This window comes from Vidua macroura, chromosome Z (assembly GCF_024509145.1).
Source record: "Vidua macroura isolate BioBank_ID:100142 chromosome Z, ASM2450914v1, whole genome shotgun sequence".
Taxonomy (NCBI): Eukaryota; Metazoa; Chordata; class Aves; order Passeriformes; family Viduidae; genus Vidua; species Vidua macroura.
This window is the reverse complement of record NC_071611.1, coordinates 79,643,939-79,662,253: the sequence shown is the minus strand read 5'-3', so window position 1 is coordinate 79,662,253 and position 18,315 is coordinate 79,643,939.

The following is an 18,315-nucleotide window of genomic DNA, read 5'->3' as shown; positions in this document are numbered from 1 at the left end:
CTAATTCAAGAGAACTCTGTTTGCCTAGGAATTTGATAGTCCTCCATGGCTGCTATCTGCAAGGCACAGTGCCTCTGCACAAGGGAGCTTTTAGCTCTTGAAAGTGTGAAATGGAAAAGTAGGAAATAGCCAGCAAGGCCTTTGCTATTGCTGCGGCAGACATGGAAAACTAAAAGTGGATCAGAATCCCTTTTGGTGCAGGAAAAGGGCAGGAAAGCTTGTGCAGAAGCATCTTTGCTTGCTGGGAAGAGAGAAAATCAGCAGGGCTTCTCCTCCTAGCAAGCCAAGAAACCACAAATTGGAAGTGTCACTTCCTCAGGTGGCTAAAGCCCTTGCATGCAGAGCGGGGATGTTTGGCAGGGAAGCAGGCCTTGGGGTGAGCGCTGTCCTCTATGGATCTATGGAAGTGTGCCTGAAGGGCCCTGACGAGCCTCCCGTTGTCCAGGCTAAAGCTCCCTCAGCACCTCCTCCTTGGCCTTGCACTCCACAGCCTTCCCCAGCTCCCGTGTCCTCCTCTGCACACGCTCCAGCCCCTCAAGGACTTTCTGCTTCACAGGGGCCCACAACTGGGCACAGCACTCCCAGGTGTGGCCGCAGCGCTGCCCAGCCCAGGGGGACGCTCCCTGCCCTGCTCCTGCTGCCCCACTCTTGCTGACACAGGCCAGGACGCCCTTGGCCTTCTTGGCTCCCTGGCCACGCGCTGGCCCACCTTCAGCTGCTCTTGACCGGCACCCCTGGGTCCTTTGGGCCCACGCAGCTCCCCCACCACAAACTTGCCCCTTTGACGTCAAAGACAGCAGCCACAATTCCAAGATGTCCTTCCTCTTCTCAGCAACACAAGACAGCAGTCAAGGACTTGCAGCTTCACCCCCACCCGAGCCACTAATGCCATTTCCAAAGCTGCAGGCTTCATCCCAAAACACAACCACAGAAACTCGCCCCTTCTGCTTTTTGCCTGGCAAGAAGCCTTCCCTACAAGGCACTTGCTTCCTTTGGCCTCACCCCACAAGAATGGCCTGCCCCAGCTTCATGGACAACGCAATCATCTCCTTGCAGCTTATCAAAAGCCAAAAGAGACTGTACAAGTGAAGAACTGCTCCAGAAAACTGCAGAACACTTCCACAGGCCAAACACACCTTTGCACAAAGGGAAAACAACTAAAGAAAGCCCCGTGACCTCCAGCACGAGCACCTGTGCCCTTGGCCACGGCCCTGCAGAAGCCCAGAGACAGAGCTTCACTGAGGCAAACAGGCAGAAGCTGAGCCGCAGCCCCCAGCTCTTGGGTGCCTCAAGGTGACAGGCCAAAGGCCAATTTCTAGCTGTCCCTGCCTGCAGGAAATGGCCGCGTCCTGCGGGATTCCAGCACTCAGCATCCTCAGCCAGCAACAGCAAGTGCTGGCTGCTCAGAAACTTGCAGCTCTGCCTTGCACTAAAGACAGCACCACCCACAACTGGCACTTACTCCCTTGGAAGCATCAGGCTCTGCTGTGACCACAGCTGCAGGCTCGTGGTCGTCTTGCTCCTTTTGCTCCTCTTTGGCTTCTTCTCCAGGAGCAGAGGGAGCCGGGGCGGAGACTGGTGCTGCTTCTGTCATCTGTGGCAAGAGAGAAACATGAGGGACAGGCCGTTACCTATTGTTTAGCACCTCCTTTCTCCTGGCATCTACAACCACCTCTTTGAAGGAGAAATCATCAGCATTCTTAGCAATGGCATTCTAAGTCACTCCGGCCAGATTGAAATGGGCTAATTCAAGAGAACTCTGTTTGCCTAGGAATTTGATAGTCCTCCATGGCTGCTATCTGCAAGGCACAGTGCCTCTGCACAAGGGAGCTTTTAGCTCTTGAAAGCTGTGAAATGGAAAAGTAGGAAATAGCCAGCAAGGCCTTTGCTATTGCTGCGGCAGACATGGAAAACTACAAGTGGATCAGAATCCCATTCGGTGCAGGAAAAGGGCAGGAAAGCTTGTGCAGAAGCATCTTTGCTTGCTGGGAAGAGAGAAAATCAGCAGGGCTTCTCCTCCTAGCAAGCCAAGAAACCACAAATTGGAAGTGTCACTTCCTCAGGTGGCTAAAGCCCTTGCATGCAGAGCGGGGATGTTTGGCAGGGAAGCAGGCCTTGGGGTGAGCGCTGTCCTCTATGGATCTATGGAAGTGTGCCTGAAGGGCCCTGACGAGCCTCCCGTTGTCCAGGCTAAAGCTCCCTCAGCACCTCCTCCTTGGCCTTGCGCTCCACAGCCTTCCCCAGCTCCCGTGTCCTCCTCTGCACACGCTCCAGCCCCTCAAGGACTTTCTGCTTCACAGGGGCCCACAACTGGGCACAGCACTCCCAGCTGTGGCCGCAGCGCTGCCCAGCCCAGGGGGACGCTCACTGCCCTGCTCCTGCTGCCCCACTCTTGCTGACACAGGCCAGGACGCCCTTGGCCTTCTTGGCTCCCTGGCCACGCGCTGGCCCACCTTCAGCTGCTCTTGACCGGCACCCCTGGGTCCTTTGGGCCCACGCAGCTCCCCCACCACAAACTTGCCCCTTTGACGTCAAAGACAGCAGCCACAATTCCAAGATGTCCTTCCTCTTCTCAGCAACACAAGACAGCAGTCAAGGACTTGCAGCTTCACCCCCACCCGAGGCACTAATGCCATTTCCAAAGCTGCAGGCTTCATCCCAAAACGCACCCACAGCAACTTGCCCCTTGTGCTTTTTGCCAGGCAAGAAGCCTTCCCTACAAGGCACTTGCTTCCTTTGGCCTCACCCCACAAGAATGGCCTGCCCCAGCTTCATGGACAACGCAATCATCTCCTTGCCGCTTATCAAAAGCCAAAAGAGACTGTACAAGTGAAGATCTGCTGCAGAAAACTGCAGAACACTTCCACAAGCCAAACACAACTTTGCACAAAGGGAAAACAACTAAAGAAAGCCCTGTGACCTCCAGCACGAGCACCTGTGCCCTTGGCCACGGCCCTGCAGAAGCCCAGAGACAGAGCTTCACTGAGCCAAGCAGGCAGAAGCTGAGCCGCAGCCCCCAGCTCTTGGGTGCCTCAAGGTGACAGGCCAAAGGCCAATTTCTAGCTGTCCCTGCCTGCAGGAAATGGCCGCGTCCTGCGGGATTCCAGCACTCAGCATCCTCAGCCAGCAACAGCAAGTGCTGGCTGCTCAGAAACTTGCAGCTCTGCCTTGCACTAAAGACAGCACCACCCACAACTGGCACTTACTCTCTTGGAACCATCAGGCTCTGCTGTGACCACAGCTGCAGGCTCGTGGTCGTCTTGCTCCTTTTGCTCCTCTTTGGCTTCTTCTCCAGGAGCAGAGGGAGCCAGGGCAGAGACTGCTGCTGCTTCTGTCATCTGTGGCAAGAGAGAAACATGAGGGACAGGCCGTTACCTATCGTTTAGCACCTCCTTTCTCCTGGCATCTACAACCACCTCTTTGAAGGAGAAATCATCAGCTTTCTTAGCAATGGCATTCTAAGTCACTCCGGCCAGATTAAAATGGGCTAATTCAAGAGAACTCTGTTTGCCTAGGAATTTGATAGTCCTCCCTGGCTGCTATCTGCAAGGCACAGTGCCTCTGCACAAGGGAGCTTTTAGCTCTTGAAAGCTGTGAAATGGAAAAGTAGGAAATAGCCAGCAAGGCCTTTGCTATTGCTGCGGCAGACATGGAAAACTAAAAGTGGATCAGAATCCCATTCGGTGCAGGAAAAGGGCAGGAAAGCTTGTGCAGAAGCATCTTTGCTTGCTGGGAAGAGAGAAAATCAGCAGGGCTTCTCCTCCTAGCAAGCCAAGAAACCACAAATTGGAAGTGTCACTTCCTCAGGTGGCTAAAGCACATGGATGCAGAGCGGGGAGGTTTGGCAGGGAAGCAGGCCTTGGGGTGAGCGCTGTCCTCTATGGATCTATGGAAGTGTGCCTGAAGGGCCCTGACGGGCCTCCCGTTGTCCAGGCTAAAGCTCCCTCAGCACCTCCTCCTTGGCCTTGCGCTCCACAGCCTTCCCCAGCTCCCGTGTCCTCCTCTGCACACGCTCCAGCCCCTCAAGGACTTTCTGCTTCACAAGGGCCCACAACTGGGCACAGCACTCCCAGCTGTGGCCGCAGCGCTGCCCAGCCCAGGGGGACGCTCACTGCCCTGCTCCTGCTGCCCCACTCTTGCTGACACAGGCCAGGACGCCCTTGGCCTTCTTGGCTCCCTGGCCACGTGCTGGCCCACCTTCAGCTGCTCTTGACCGGCACCCCTGGGTCCTTTGGGCCCACGCAGCTCCCCAACCACAAACTTGCCCCTTTGACTTCAAAGACAGCACCCACAATTCCAAGATGTCCTTCCTCTTCTCAGCAACACAAGACAGCAGTCAAGGACTTGCAGCTTCACCCCCACGCGAGGCACTAATGCCATTTCCAAAGCTGCAGGCTTCATCCCAAAACGCATCCACAGCAACTTTCCCCTTCTGCTTTTTGCCTGGCAAGAAGCCTTCCCTACAAGGCACTTGCTTCCTTTGGCCTCACCCCACAAGAATGGCCTGCCCCAGCTTCATGGACAATGCAATCATCTCCTTGCCGCTTATCAAAAGCCAAAAGAGACTGTACAAGCAAAGAACTGCTGCAGAAAACTGCAGAACACTTCCACAAGCCAAACACACCTTTGCACAAAGGGAAAACAACTAAAGAAAGCCCTGTGACCTCCAGCACGAGCACCTGTGCCCTTGGCCACGGCCCTGCAGAAGCCCAGAGACAGAGCTTCACTGAGGCAAGCAGGCAGAAGCTGAGCCGCAGCCCCCAGCTCTTGGGTGCCTCAAGGTGACAGGCCAAAGGCCAATTTCTAGCTGTCCCTGCCTGCAGGAAATGGCCGCGTCCTGCGGGATTCCAGCACTCAGCATCCTCAGCCAGCAACAGCAAGTGCTGGCTGCTCAGAAACTTGCAGCTCTGCCTTGCACTAAAGACAGCACCACCCACAACTGGCACTTACTCCCTTGGAAGCATCAGGCTCTGCTGTGACCACAGCTGCAGGCTCGTGGTCCTCTTGCTCCTTTTGCTCCGCTTTGGCTTCTTCTCCAGGAGCAGAGGGAGCCGGGGCAGAGACTGCTGCTGCTTCTGTCATCTGTGGCAAGAGAGAAACGTGAGGGACAGGCCGTTACCTATCGTTTAGCACCTTCTTTCTCCTGGCATCGACAACCACCTCTTTGAAGGAGAAATCATCAGCATTCTTAGCAATGGCATTCTAAGTCACTCCGGCCAGATTAAAATGGGCTAATTCAAGAGAACTCTGTTTGCCTAGGAATTTGATAGTCCTCCCTGGCTGCTATCTGCAAGGCACAGTGCCTCTGCACAAGGGAGCTTTTAGCTCTTGAAAGCTGTGAAATGGAAAAGTAGGAAATAGCCAGCAAGGCCTTTGCTATTGCTGCGGCAGACATGGAAAACTACAAGTGGATCAGAATCCCATTCGGTGCAGGAAAAGGGCAGGAAAGCTTGTGCAGAAGCATCTTTGCTTGCTGGGAAGAGAGAAAATCAGCAGGGCTTCTCCTCCTAGCAAGCCAAGAAACCACAAATTGGAAGTGTCACCTGCTCAGGTGGCTAAAGCACATGGATGCAGAGCGGGGATGTTTGGCAGGGAAGCAGGCCTTGGGGTGAGCGCTGTCCTCTATGGATCTATGGAAGTGTGCCTGAAGGGCCCTGACGAGCCTCCCGTTGTCCAGGCTAAAGCTCCCTCAGCACCTCCTCCTTGGCCTTGCGCTCCACAGCCTTCCCCAGCTCCCGTGTCCTCCTCTGAACACGCTCCAGCCCCTCAAGGACTTTCTGCTTCACAAGGGCCCACAACTGGGCACAGCACTCCCAGCTGTGGCCGCAGCGCTGCCCAGCCCAGGGGGACGCTCACTGCCCTGCTCCTGCTGCCCCACTCTTGCTGACACAGGCCAGGACGCCCTTGGCCTTCTTGGCTCCCTGGCCACGTGCTGGCCCACCTTCAGCTGCTCTTGACCGGCACCCCTGGGTCCTTTGGGCCCACGCAGCTCCCCCACCACAAACTTGCCCCTTTGACGTCAAAGACAGCACCCACAATTCCAAGATGTCCTTCCTCTTCTCAGCAACACAAGACAGCAGTCAAGGACTTGCAGCTTCACCCCCACGCGAGGCACTAATGCCATTTCCAAAGCTGCAGGCTTCATCCCAAAACGCACCCACAGCAACTTGCCCCTTGTGCTTTTTGCCAGGCAAGAAGCCTTCCCTACAAGGCACTTGCTTCCTTTGGCCTCACCCCACAAGAATGGCCTGCCCCAGCTTCATGGACAATGCAATCATCTCCTTGCAGCTTATCAAAAGCCAAAAGAGACTGTACAAGCGAAGAACTGCTGCAGAAAACTGCAGAACACTTCCACAAGCCAAACACACCTTTGCACAAAGGGAAAACAACTAAAGAAAGCCCTGTGACCTCCAGCACGAGCACCTGTGTCCTTGGCCACGGCCCTGCAGAAGCCCAGAGACAGAGCTTCACTGAGCCAAGCAGGCAGAAGCTGAGCCGCAGCCCCCAGCTCTTGGGTGCCTCAAGGTGACAGGCCAAAGGCCAATTTCTAGCTGTCCCTGCCTGCAGGAAATGGCCGCGTCCTGCGGGATTCCAGCACTCAGCATCCTCAGCCAGCAACAGCAAGTGCTGGCTGCTCAGAAACTTGCAGCTCTGCCTTGCACTAAAGACAGCACCACCCACAACTGGCACTTACTCCCTTGGAAGCATCAGGCTCTGCTGTGACCACAGCTGCAGGCTTGTGGTCATCTTGCTCCTTTTGCTCCTCTTTGGCTTCTTCTCCAGGAGCAGAGGGAGCCAGGGCAGAGACTGCTGCTGCTTCTGTCATCTGTGGCAAGAGAGAAACATGAGGGACAGGCCGTTACCTATCGTTTAGCACCTCCTTTCTCCTGGCATCTACAACCACCTCTTTGAAGGAGAAATCATCAGCATTCTTAGCAATGGCATTCTAAGTCACTCCGGCCAGATTGAAATGGGCTAATTCAAGAGAACTCTGTTTGCCTAGGAATTTGATAGTCCTCCATGGCTGCTATCTGCAAGGCACAGTGCCTCTGCACAAGGGAGCTTTTAGCTCTTGAAAGCTGTGAAATGGAAAAGTAGGAAATAGCCAGCAAGGCCTTTGCTATTGCTGCGGCAGACATGGAAAACTACAAGTGGATCAGAATCCCATTCGGTGCAGGAAAAGGGCAGGAAAGCTTGTGCAGAAGCATCTTTGCTTGCTGGGAAGAGAGAAAATCAGCAGGGCTTCTCCTCCTAGCAAGCCAAGAAACCACAAATTGGAAGTGTCACTTCCTCAGGTGGCTAAAGCACATGGATGCAGAGCGGGGAGGTTTGGCAGGGAAGCAGGCCTTGGGGTGAGCGCTGTCCTCTATGGATCTATGGAAGTGTGCCTGAAGGGCCCTGACGAGCCTCCCGTTGTCCAGGCTAAAGCTCCCTCAGCACCTCCTCCTTGGCCTTGCACTCCACAGCCTTCCCCAGCTCCCGTGTCCTCCTCTGCACACGCTCCAGCCCCTCAAGGACTTTCTGCTTCACAGGGGCCCACAACTGGGCACAGCACTCCCAGCTGTGGCCGCAGCGCTGCCCAGCCCAGGGGGACGCTCACTGCCCTGCTCCTGCTGCCCCACTCTTGCTGACACAGGCCAGGACGCCCTTGGCCTTCTTGGCTCCCTGGCCACGCGCTGGCCCACCTTCAGCTGCTCTTGACCGGCACCCCTGGGTCCTTTGGGCCCACGCAGCTCCCCAACCACAAACTTGCCCCTTTGACGTCAAATACAGCACCCACAATTCCAAGATGTCCTTCCTCTTCTCAGCAACACAAGACAGCATTCAAGGACTTGCAGCTTCACCCCCACGCGAGGCACTAATGCCATTTCCAAAGCTGCAGGCTTCATCCCAAAACGCATCCACAAAAACTCGCCCCTTCTGCTTTTTGCCTGACAAGAAGCCTTCCCTACAAGGCACTTGCTTCCTTTGGCCACACCCCACAAGAATGGCCTGCCCCAGCTTCATGGACAACGCAATCATCTCCTTGCCGCTTATCAAAAGCCAAAAGAGACTGTACAAGCAAAGAACTGCTGCAGAAAACTGCAGAACACTTCCACAAGCCAAACACACCTTTGCACAAAGGGAAAACAACTAAAGAAAGCCCTGTGACCTCCAGCACGAGCACCTGTGCCCTTGGCCACGGCCCTGCAGAAGCCCAGAGACAGAGCTTCACTGAGGCAAGCAGGCAGAAGCTGAGCCGCAGCCCCCAGCTCTTGGGTGCCTCAAGGTGACAGGCCAAAGGCCAATTTCTAGCTGTCCCTGCCTGCAGGAAATGGCCGCGTCCTGCGGGATTCCAGCACTCAGCATCCTCAGCCAGCAACAGCAAGTGCTGGCTGCTCAGAAACTTGCAGCTCTGCCTTGCACTAAAGACAGCACCACCCACAACTGGCACTTACTCCCTTGGAAGCATCAGGCTCTGCTGTGACCACAGCTGCAGGCTCGTGGTCCTCTTGCTCCTTTTGCTCCGCTTTGGCTTCTTCTCCAGGAGCAGAGGGAGCCGGGGCAGAGACTGCTGCTGCTTCTGTCATCTGTGGCAAGAGAGAAACGTGAGGGACAGGCCGTTACCTATCGTTTAGCACCTTCTTTCTCCTGGCATCGACAACCACCTCTTTGAAGGAGAAATCATCAGCATTCTTAGCAATGGCATTCTAAGTCACTCCGGCCAGATTAAAATGGGCTAATTCAAGAGAACTCTGTTTGCCTAGGAATTTGATAGTCCTCCCTGGCTGCTATCTGCAAGGCACAGTGCCTCTGCACAAGGGAGCTTTTAGCTCTTGAAAGCTGTGAAATGGAAAAGTAGGAAATAGCCAGCAAGGCCTTTGCTATTGCTGCGGCAGACATGGAAAACTACAAGTGGATCAGAATCCCATTCGGTGCAGGAAAAGGGCAGGAAAGCTTGTGCAGAAGCATCTTTGCTTGCTGGGAAGAGAGAAAATCAGCAGGGCTTCTCCTCCTAGCAAGCCAAGAAACCACAAATTGGAAGTGTCACCTGCTCAGGTGGCTAAAGCACATGGATGCAGAGCGGGGATGTTTGGCAGGGAAGCAGGCCTTGGGGTGAGCGCTGTCCTCTATGGATCTATGGAAGTGTGCCTGAAGGGCCCTGACGAGCCTCCCGGTGTCCAGGCTAAAGCTCCCTCAGCACCTCCTCCTTGGCCTTGCGCTCCACAGCCTTCCCCAGCTCCCGTGTCCTCCTCTGAACACGCTCCAGCCCCTCAAGGACTTTCTGCTTCACAAGGGCCCACAACTGGGCACAGCACTCCCAGCTGTGGCCGCAGCGCTGCCCAGCCCAGGGGGACGCTCACTGCCCTGCTCCTGCTGCCCCACTCTTGCTGACACAGGCCAGGACGCCCTTGGCCTTCTTGGCTCCCTGGCCACGTGCTGGCCCACCTTCAGCTGCTCTTGACCGGCACCCCTGGGTCCTTTGGGCCCACGCAGCTCCCCCACCACAAACTTGCCCCTTTGACGTCAAAGACAGCACCCACAATTCCAAGATGTCCTTCCTCTTCTCAGCAACACAAGACAGCAGTCAAGGACTTGCAGCTTCACCCCCACGCGAGGCACTAATGCCATTTCCAAAGCTGCAGGCTTCATCCCAAAACGCACCCACAGCAACTTGCCCCTTGTGCTTTTTGCCAGGCAAGAAGCCTTCCCTACAAGGCACTTGCTTCCTTTGGCCTCACCCCACAAGAATGGCCTGCCCCAGCTTCATGGACAATGCAATCATCTCCTTGCAGCTTATCAAAAGCCAAAAGAGACTGTACAAGCGAAGAACTGCTGCAGAAAACTGCAGAACACTTCCACAAGCCAAACACACCTTTGCACAAAGGGAAAACAACTAAAGAAAGCCCTGTGACCTCCAGCACGAGCACCTGTGTCCTTGGCCACGGCCCTGCAGAAGCCCAGAGACAGAGCTTCACTGAGCCAAGCAGGCAGAAGCTGAGCCGCAGCCCCCAGCTCTTGGGTGCCTCAAGGTGACAGGCCAAAGGCCAATTTCTAGCTGTCCCTGCCTGCAGGAAATGGCCGCGTCCTGCGGGATTCCAGCACTCAGCATCCTCAGCCAGCAACAGCAAGTGCTGGCTGCTCAGAAACTTGCAGCTCTGCCTTGCACTAAAGACAGCACCACCCACAACTGGCACTTACTCCCTTGGAAGCATCAGGCTCTGCTGTGACCACAGCTGCAGGCTTGTGGTCATCTTGCTCCTTTTGCTCCTCTTTGGCTTCTTCTCCAGGAGCAGAGGGAGCCAGGGCAGAGACTGCTGCTGCTTCTGTCATCTGTGGCAAGAGAGAAACATGAGGGACAGGCCGTTACCTATCGTTTAGCACCTCCTTTCTCCTGGCATCTACAACCACCTCTTTGAAGGAGAAATCATCAGCATTCTTAGCAATGGCATTCTAAGTCACTCCGGCCAGATTGAAATGGGCTAATTCAAGAGAACTCTGTTTGCCTAGGAATTTGATAGTCCTCCATGGCTGCTATCTGCAAGGCACAGTGCCTCTGCACAAGGGAGCTTTTAGCTCTTGAAAGCTGTGAAATGGAAAAGTAGGAAATAGCCAGCAAGGCCTTTGCTATTGCTGCGGCAGACATGGAAAACTACAAGTGGATCAGAATCCCATTCGGTGCAGGAAAAGGGCAGGAAAGCTTGTGCAGAAGCATCTTTGCTTGCTGGGAAGAGAGAAAATCAGCAGGGCTTCTCCTCCTAGCAAGCCAAGAAACCACAAATTGGAAGTGTCACTTCCTCAGGTGGCTAAAGCACATGGATGCAGAGCGGGGAGGTTTGGCAGGGAAGCAGGCCTTGGGGTGAGCGCTGTCCTCTATGGATCTATGGAAGTGTGCCTGAAGGGCCCTGACGAGCCTCCCGTTGTCCAGGCTAAAGCTCCCTCAGCACCTCCTCCTTGGCCTTGCACTCCACAGCCTTCCCCAGCTCCCGTGTCCTCCTCTGCACACGCTCCAGCCCCTCAAGGACTTTCTGCTTCACAGGGGCCCACAACTGGGCACAGCACTCCCAGCTGTGGCCGCAGCGCTGCCCAGCCCAGGGGGACGCTCACTGCCCTGCTCCTGCTGCCCCACTCTTGCTGACACAGGCCAGGACGCCCTTGGCCTTCTTGGCTCCCTGGCCACGCGCTGGCCCACCTTCAGCTGCTCTTGACCGGCACCCCTGGGTCCTTTGGGCCCACGCAGCTCCCCAACCACAAACTTGCCCCTTTGACGTCAAATACAGCACCCACAATTCCAAGATGTCCTTCCTCTTCTCAGCAACACAAGACAGCATTCAAGGACTTGCAGCTTCACCCCCACGCGAGGCACTAATGCCATTTCCAAAGCTGCAGGCTTCATCCCAAAACGCATCCACAAAAACTCGCCCCTTCTGCTTTTTGCCTGACAAGAAGCCTTCCCTACAAGGCACTTGCTTCCTTTGGCCACACCCCACAAGAATGGCCTGCCCCAGCTTCATGGACAACGCAATCATCTCCTTGCAGCTTATCAAAAGCCAAAAGAGACTGTACAAGCGAAGAACTGCTGCAGAAAACTGCAGAACACTTCCACAAGCCAAACACACCTTTGCACAAAGGGAAAACAACTAAAGAAAGCCCCGTGACCTCCAGCACGAGCACCTGTGCCCTTGGCCACGGCCCTGCAGAAGCCCAGAGACAGAGCTTCACTGAGCCAAGCAGGCAGAAGCTGAGCCGCAGCCCCCAGCTCTTGGGTGCCTCAAGGTGACAGGCCAAAGGCCAATTTCTAGCTGTCCCTGCCTGCAGGAAATGGCCACGTCCTGCAGGAGTCCAGCACTCAGCATCCTCAGCCAGCAACAGCAAGTGCTGGCTGCTCAGAAACTTGCAGCTCTGCCTTGCACTAAAGACAGCACCACCCACAACTGGCACTTACTCCCTTGGAAGCATCAGGCTCTGCTGTGACCACAGCTGCAGGCTCGTGGTCATCTTGCTCCTTTTGCTCCTCTTTGGCTTCTTCTCCAGGAGCAGAGGGAGCCAGGGCAGAGACTGCTGCTGCTTCTGTCATCTGTGGCAAGAGAGAAACATGAGGGACAGGCCGTTACCTATCGTTTAGCACCTCCTTTCTCCTGGCATCTACAACCACCTCTTTGAAGGAGAAATCATCAGCATTCTTAGCAATGGCATTCTAAGTCACTCCGGCCAGATTAAAATGGGCTAATTCAAGAGAACTCTGTTTGCCTAGGAATTTGATAGTCCTCCATGGCTGCTATCTGCAAGGCACAGTGCCTCTGCACAAGGGAGCTTTTAGCTCTTGAAAGCTGTGAAATGGAAAAGTAGGAAATAGCCAGCAAGGCCTTTGCTATTGCTGCGGCAGACATGGAAAAGTAAAAGTGGATCAGAATCCCATTCGGTGCAGGAAAAGGGCAGGAAAGCTTGTGCAGAAGCATCTTTGCTTGCTGGGAAGAGAGAAAATCAGCAGGGCTTCTCCTCCTAGCAAGCCAAGAAACCACAAATTGGAAGTGTCACCTGCTCAGGTGGCTAAAGCCCTTGCATGCAGAGCGGGGAGGTTTGGCAGGGAAGCAGGCCTTGGGGTGAGCGCTGTCCTCTATGGATCTATGGAAGTGTGCCTGAAGGGCCCTGACGAGCCTCCCGTTGTCCAGGCTAAAGCTCCCTCAGCACCTCCTCCTTGGCCTTGCGCTCCACAGCCTTCCCCAGCTCCCGTGTCCTCCTCTGCACACGCTCCAGCCCCTCAAGGACTTTCTGCTTCACAAGGGCCCACAACTGGGCACAGCACTCCCAACTGTGGCCGCAGCGCTGCCCAGCCCAGGGGGACGCTCCCTGCCCTGCTCCTGCTGCCCCACTCTTGCTGACACAGGCCAGGACGCCCTTGGCCTTCCTGGCTCCCTGGCCACGCGCTGGCCCACCTTCAGCTGCTCTTGACCGGCACCCCTGGGTCCTTTGGGCCCACGCAGCTCCCCTACCACAAACTTGCCCCTTTGACGTCAAATACAGCAGCCACAATTCCAAGATGTCCTTCCTCTTCTCAGCAACACAAGACAGCAGTCAAGGACTTGCAGCTTCACCCCCACGCGAGGCACTAATGCCATTTCCAAAGCTGCAGGCTTCATCCCAAAACGCATCCACAGAAACTCGCCCCTTCTGCTTTTTGCCTGACAAGAAGCCTTCCCTACAAGGCACTTGCTTCCTTTGGCCTCACCCCACAAGAATGGCCTGCCCCAGCTTCATGGACAACGCAATCATCTCCTTGCAGCTTATCAAAAGCCAAAAGAGACTGTACAAGCGAAGAACTGCTCCAGAAAACTGCAGAACACTTCCACAAGCCAAACACACCTTTGCACAAAGGGAAAACAACTAAAGAAAGCCCTGTGACCTCCAGCACGAGCACCTGTGCCCTTGGCCACGGCCCTGCAGAAGCCCAGAGACAGAGCTTCACTGAGGCAAGCAGGCAGAAGCTGAGCCGCAGCCCCCAGCTCTTGGGTGCCTCAAGGTGACAGGCCAAAGGCCAATTTCTAGCTGTCCCTGCCTGCAGGAAATGGCCGCGTCCTGCGGGATTCCAGCACTCAGCATCCTCAGCCAGCAACAGCAAGTGCTGGCTGCTCAGAAACTTGCAGCTCTGCCTTGCACTAAAGACAGCACCACCCACAAACTGGCACTTACTCCCTTGGAAGCATCAGGCTCTGCTGTGACCACAGCTGCAGGCTCGTGGTCCTCTTGCTCCTTTTGCTCCTCTTTGGCTTCTTCTCCAGGAGCAGAGGGAGCCAGGGCAGAGACTGCTGCTGCTTCTGTCATCTGTGGCAAGAGAGAAACATGAGGGACAGGCCGTTACCTATCGTTTAGCACCTCCTTTCTCCTGGCATCTACAACCACCTCTTTGAAGGAGAAATCATCAGCATTCTTAGCAATGGCATTCTAAGTCACTCCGGCCAGATTAAAATGGGCTAATTCAAGAGAACTCTGTTTGCCTAGGAATTTGATAGTCCTCCATGGCTGCTATCTGCAAGGCACAGTGCCTCTGCACAAGGGAGCTTTTAGCTCTTGAAAGCTGTGAAATGGAAAAGTAGGAAATAGCCAGCAAGGCCTTTGCTATTGCTGCGGCAGACATGGAAAAGTAAAAGTGGATCAGAATCCCATTCGGTGCAGGAAAAGGGCAGGAAAGCTTGTGCAGAAGCATCTTTGCTTGCTGGGAAGAGAGAAAATCAGCAGGGCTTCTCCTCCTAGCAAGCCAAGAAACCACAAATTGGAAGTGTCACCTGCTCAGGTGGCTAAAGCCCTTGCATGCAGAGCGGGGAGGTTTGGCAGGGAAGCAGGCCTTGGGGTGAGCGCTGTCCTCTATGGATCTATGGAAGTGTGCCTGAAGGGCCCTGACGAGCCTCCCGTTGTCCAGGCTAAAGCTCCCTCAGCACCTCCTCCTTGGCCTTGCGCTCCACAGCCTTCCCCAGCTCCCGTGTCCTCCTCTGCACACGCTCCAGCCCCTCAAGGACTTTCTGCTTCACAAGGGCCCACAACTGGGCACAGCACTCCCAGCTGTGGCCGCAGCGCTGCCCAGCCCAGGGGGACGCTCCCTGCCCTGCTCCTGCTGCCCCACTCTTGCTGACACAGGCCAGGACGCCCTTGGCCTTCCTGGCTCCCTGGCCACGCGCTGGCCCACCTTCAGCTGCTCTTGACCGGCACCCCTGGGTCCTTTGGGCCCACGCAGCTCCCCTACCACAAACTTGCCCCTTTGACGTCAAATACAGCACCCACAATTCCAAGATGTCCTTCCTCTTCTCAGCAACACAAGACAGCAGTCAAGGACTTGCAGCTTCACCCCCACGCGAGGCACTAATGCCATTTCCAAAGCTGCAGGCTTCATCCCAAAACGCATCCACAGAAACTCGCCCCTTCTGCTTTTTGCCTGACAAGAAGCCTTCCCTACAAGGCACTTGCTTCCTTTGGCCTCACCCCACAAGAATGGCCTGCCCCAGCTTCATGGACAACGCAATCATCTCCTTGCAGCTTATCAAAAGCCAAAAGAGACTGTACAAGCGAAGAACTGCTCCAGAAAACTGCAGAACACTTCCACAAGCCAAACACACCTTTGCACAAAGGGAAAACAACTAAAGAAAGCCCTGTGACCTCCAGCACGAGCACCTGTGCCCTTGGCCACGGCCCTGCAGAAGCCCAGAGACAGAGCTTCACTGAGGCAAGCAGGCAGAAGCTGAGCCGCAGCCCCCAGCTCTTGGGTGCCTCAAGGTGACAGGCCAAAGGCCAATTTCTAGCTGTCCCTGCCTGCAGGAAATGGCCGCGTCCTGCGGGATTCCAGCACTCAGCATCCTCAGCCAGCAACAGCAAGTGCTGGCTGCTCAGAAACTTGCAGCTCTGCCTTGCACTAAAGACAGCACCACCCACAAACTGGCACTTACTCCCTTGGAAGCATCAGGCTCTGCTGTGACCACAGCTGCAGGCTCGTGGTCCTCTTGCTCCTTTTGCTCCTCTTTGGCTTCTTCTCCAGGAGCAGAGGGAGCCAGGGCAGAGACTGCTGCTGCTTCTGTCATCTGTGGCAAGAGAGAAACATGAGGGACAGGCCGTTACCTATCGTTTAGCACCTCCTTTCTCCTGGCATCTACAACCACCTCTTTGAAGGAGAAATCATCAGCATTCTTAGCAATGGCATTCTAAGTCACTCCGGCCAGATTAAAATGGGCTAATTCAAGAGAACTCTGTTTGCCTAGGAATTTGATAGTCCTCCATGGCTGCTATCTGCAAGGCACAGTGCCTCTGCACAAGGGAGCTTTTAGCTCTTGAAAGCTGTGAAATGGAAAAGTAGGAAATAGCCAGCAAGGCCTTTGCTATTGCTGCGGCAGACATGGAAAAGTAAAAGTGGATCAGAATCCCATTCGGTGCAGGAAAAGGGCAGGAAAGCTTGTGCAGAAGCATCTTTGCTTGCTGGGAAGAGAGAAAATCAGCAGGGCTTCTCCTCCTAGCAAGCCAAGAAACCACAAATTGGAAGTGTCACATGCTCAGATGGCTAAAGCACTTGGATGCAGAGCGGGGAGGTTTGGCAGGGAAGCAGGCCTTGGGGTGAGCGATGTCCTCTATGGATCTATGGAAGTGTGCCTGAAGGGCCCTGACGAGCCTCCCGTTGTCCAGGCTAAAGCTCCCTCAGCACCTCCTCCTTGGCCTTGCGCTCCACAGCCTTCCCCAGCTCCCGTGTCCTCCTCTGCACACGCTCCAGCCCCTCAAGGACTTTCTGCTTCACAAGGGCCCGCAACTGGGCACAGCACTCCCAGCTGTGGCCACAGCGCTGCCCAGCCCAGGGGGACGCTCCCTGCCCTGCTCCTGCTGCCCCACTCTTGCTGACACAGGCCAGGACACCCTTGGCCTTCCTGGCTCCCTGGCCACGCGCTGGCCCACCTTCAGCTGCTCTTGACCGGCACCCCTGGGTCCTTTGGGCCCATGCAGCTCCCCCACCACAAACTTGCCCCTTTGACGTCAAATACAGCACCCACAATTCCAAGATGTCCTTCCTCTTCTCAGCAACACAAGACAGCAGTCAAGGACTTGCAGCTTCACCCCCACCCGAGCCACTAATGCCATTTCCAAAGCTGCAGGCTTCATCCCAAAACGCACCCACAGCAACTTGCCCCTTCTGCTTTTTGCCAGGCAAGAAGCCTTCCCTACAAGGCACTTGCTTCCTTTGGCCTCACCCCACAAGAATGGCCTGCCCCAGCTTCATGGACAATGCAATCATCTCCTTGCAGCTTATCAAAAGCCAAAAAAGACTGTACAAGTGAAGAACTGCTCCAGAAAACTGCAGAACACTCCCACAAGCCAAACACACCTTTGCACAAAGGGAAAACAACTAAAGAAAGCCCTGTGACCTCCAGCACGAGCACCTGTGCCCTTGGCCACGGCCCTGCAGAAGCCCAGAGACAGAGCTTCACTGAGCCAAGCAGGCAGAAGCTGAGCCGCAGCCCCCAGCTCTTGGGTGCCTCAAGGTGACAGGCCAAAGGCCAATTTCTAGCTGTCCCTGCCTGCAGGAAATGGCCGCGTCCTGCAGGATTCCAGCACTCAGCATCCTCAGCCAGCAACAGCAAGTGCTGGCTGCTCAGAAACTTGCAGCTCTGCCTTGCACTAAAGACAGCACCAGCCACAACTGGCACTTACTCTCTTGGAAGCATCAGGCTCTGCTGTGACCACAGCTGCAGGCTCGTGGTCGTCTTGCTCCTTTTGCTCCTCTTTGGCTTCTTCTCCAGGAGCAGAGGGAGCCAGGGCAGAGACTGCTGCTGCTTCTGTCATCTGTGGCAAGAGAGAAACATGAGGGACAGGCCGTTACCTATCGTTTAGCACCTCCTTTCTCCTGGCATCTACAACCACCTCTTTGAAGGAGAAATCATCAGCATTCTTAGCAATGGCATTCTAAGTCACTCCGGCCAGATTAAAATGGGCTAATTCAAGAGAACTCTGTTTGCCTAGGAATTTGATAGTCCTCCATGGCTGCTATCTGCAAGGCACAGTGCCTCTGCACAAGGGAGCTTTTAGCTCTTGAAAGCTGTGAAATGGAAAAGTAGGAAATAGCCAGCAAGGCCTTTGCTATTGCTGCGGCAGACATGGAAAAGTAAAAGTGGATCAGAATCCCATTCGGTGCAGGAAAAGGGCAGGAAAGCTTGTGCAGAAGCATCTTTGCTTGCTGGGAAGAGAGAAAATCAGCAGGGCTTCTCCTCCTAGCAAGCCAAGAAACCACAAATTGGAAGTGTCACCTGCTCAGGTGGCTAAAGCACATGGATGCAGAGCGGGGATGTTTGGCAGGGAAGCAGGCCTTGGGGTGAGCGCTGTCCTCTATGGATCTATGGAAGTGTGCCTGAAGGGCCCTGACGAGCCTCCCGTTGTCCAGGCTAAAGCTCCCTCAGCACCTCCTCCTTGGCCTTGCGCTCCACAGCCTTCCCCAGCTCCCGTGTCCTCCTCTGCACACGCTCCAGCCCCTCAAGGACTTTCAGCTCACAGGGGCCCACAACTGGGCACAGCACTCCCAGCTGTGGCCGCAGCGCTGCCCAGCCCAGGGGGACGCTCACTGCCCTGCTCCTGCTGCCCCACTCTTGCTGACACAGGCCAGGACGCCCTTGGCCTTCTTGGCTCCCTGGCCACGCGCTGGCCCACCTTCAGCTGCTCTTGACCGGCACCCCTGGGTCCTTTGGGCCCACGCAGCTCCCCCACCACAAACTTGCCCCTTTGACGTCAAATACAGCAGCCACAATTCCAAGATGTCCTTCCTCTTCTCAGCAACACAAGACAGCAGTCAAGGACTTGCAGCTTCACCCCCAC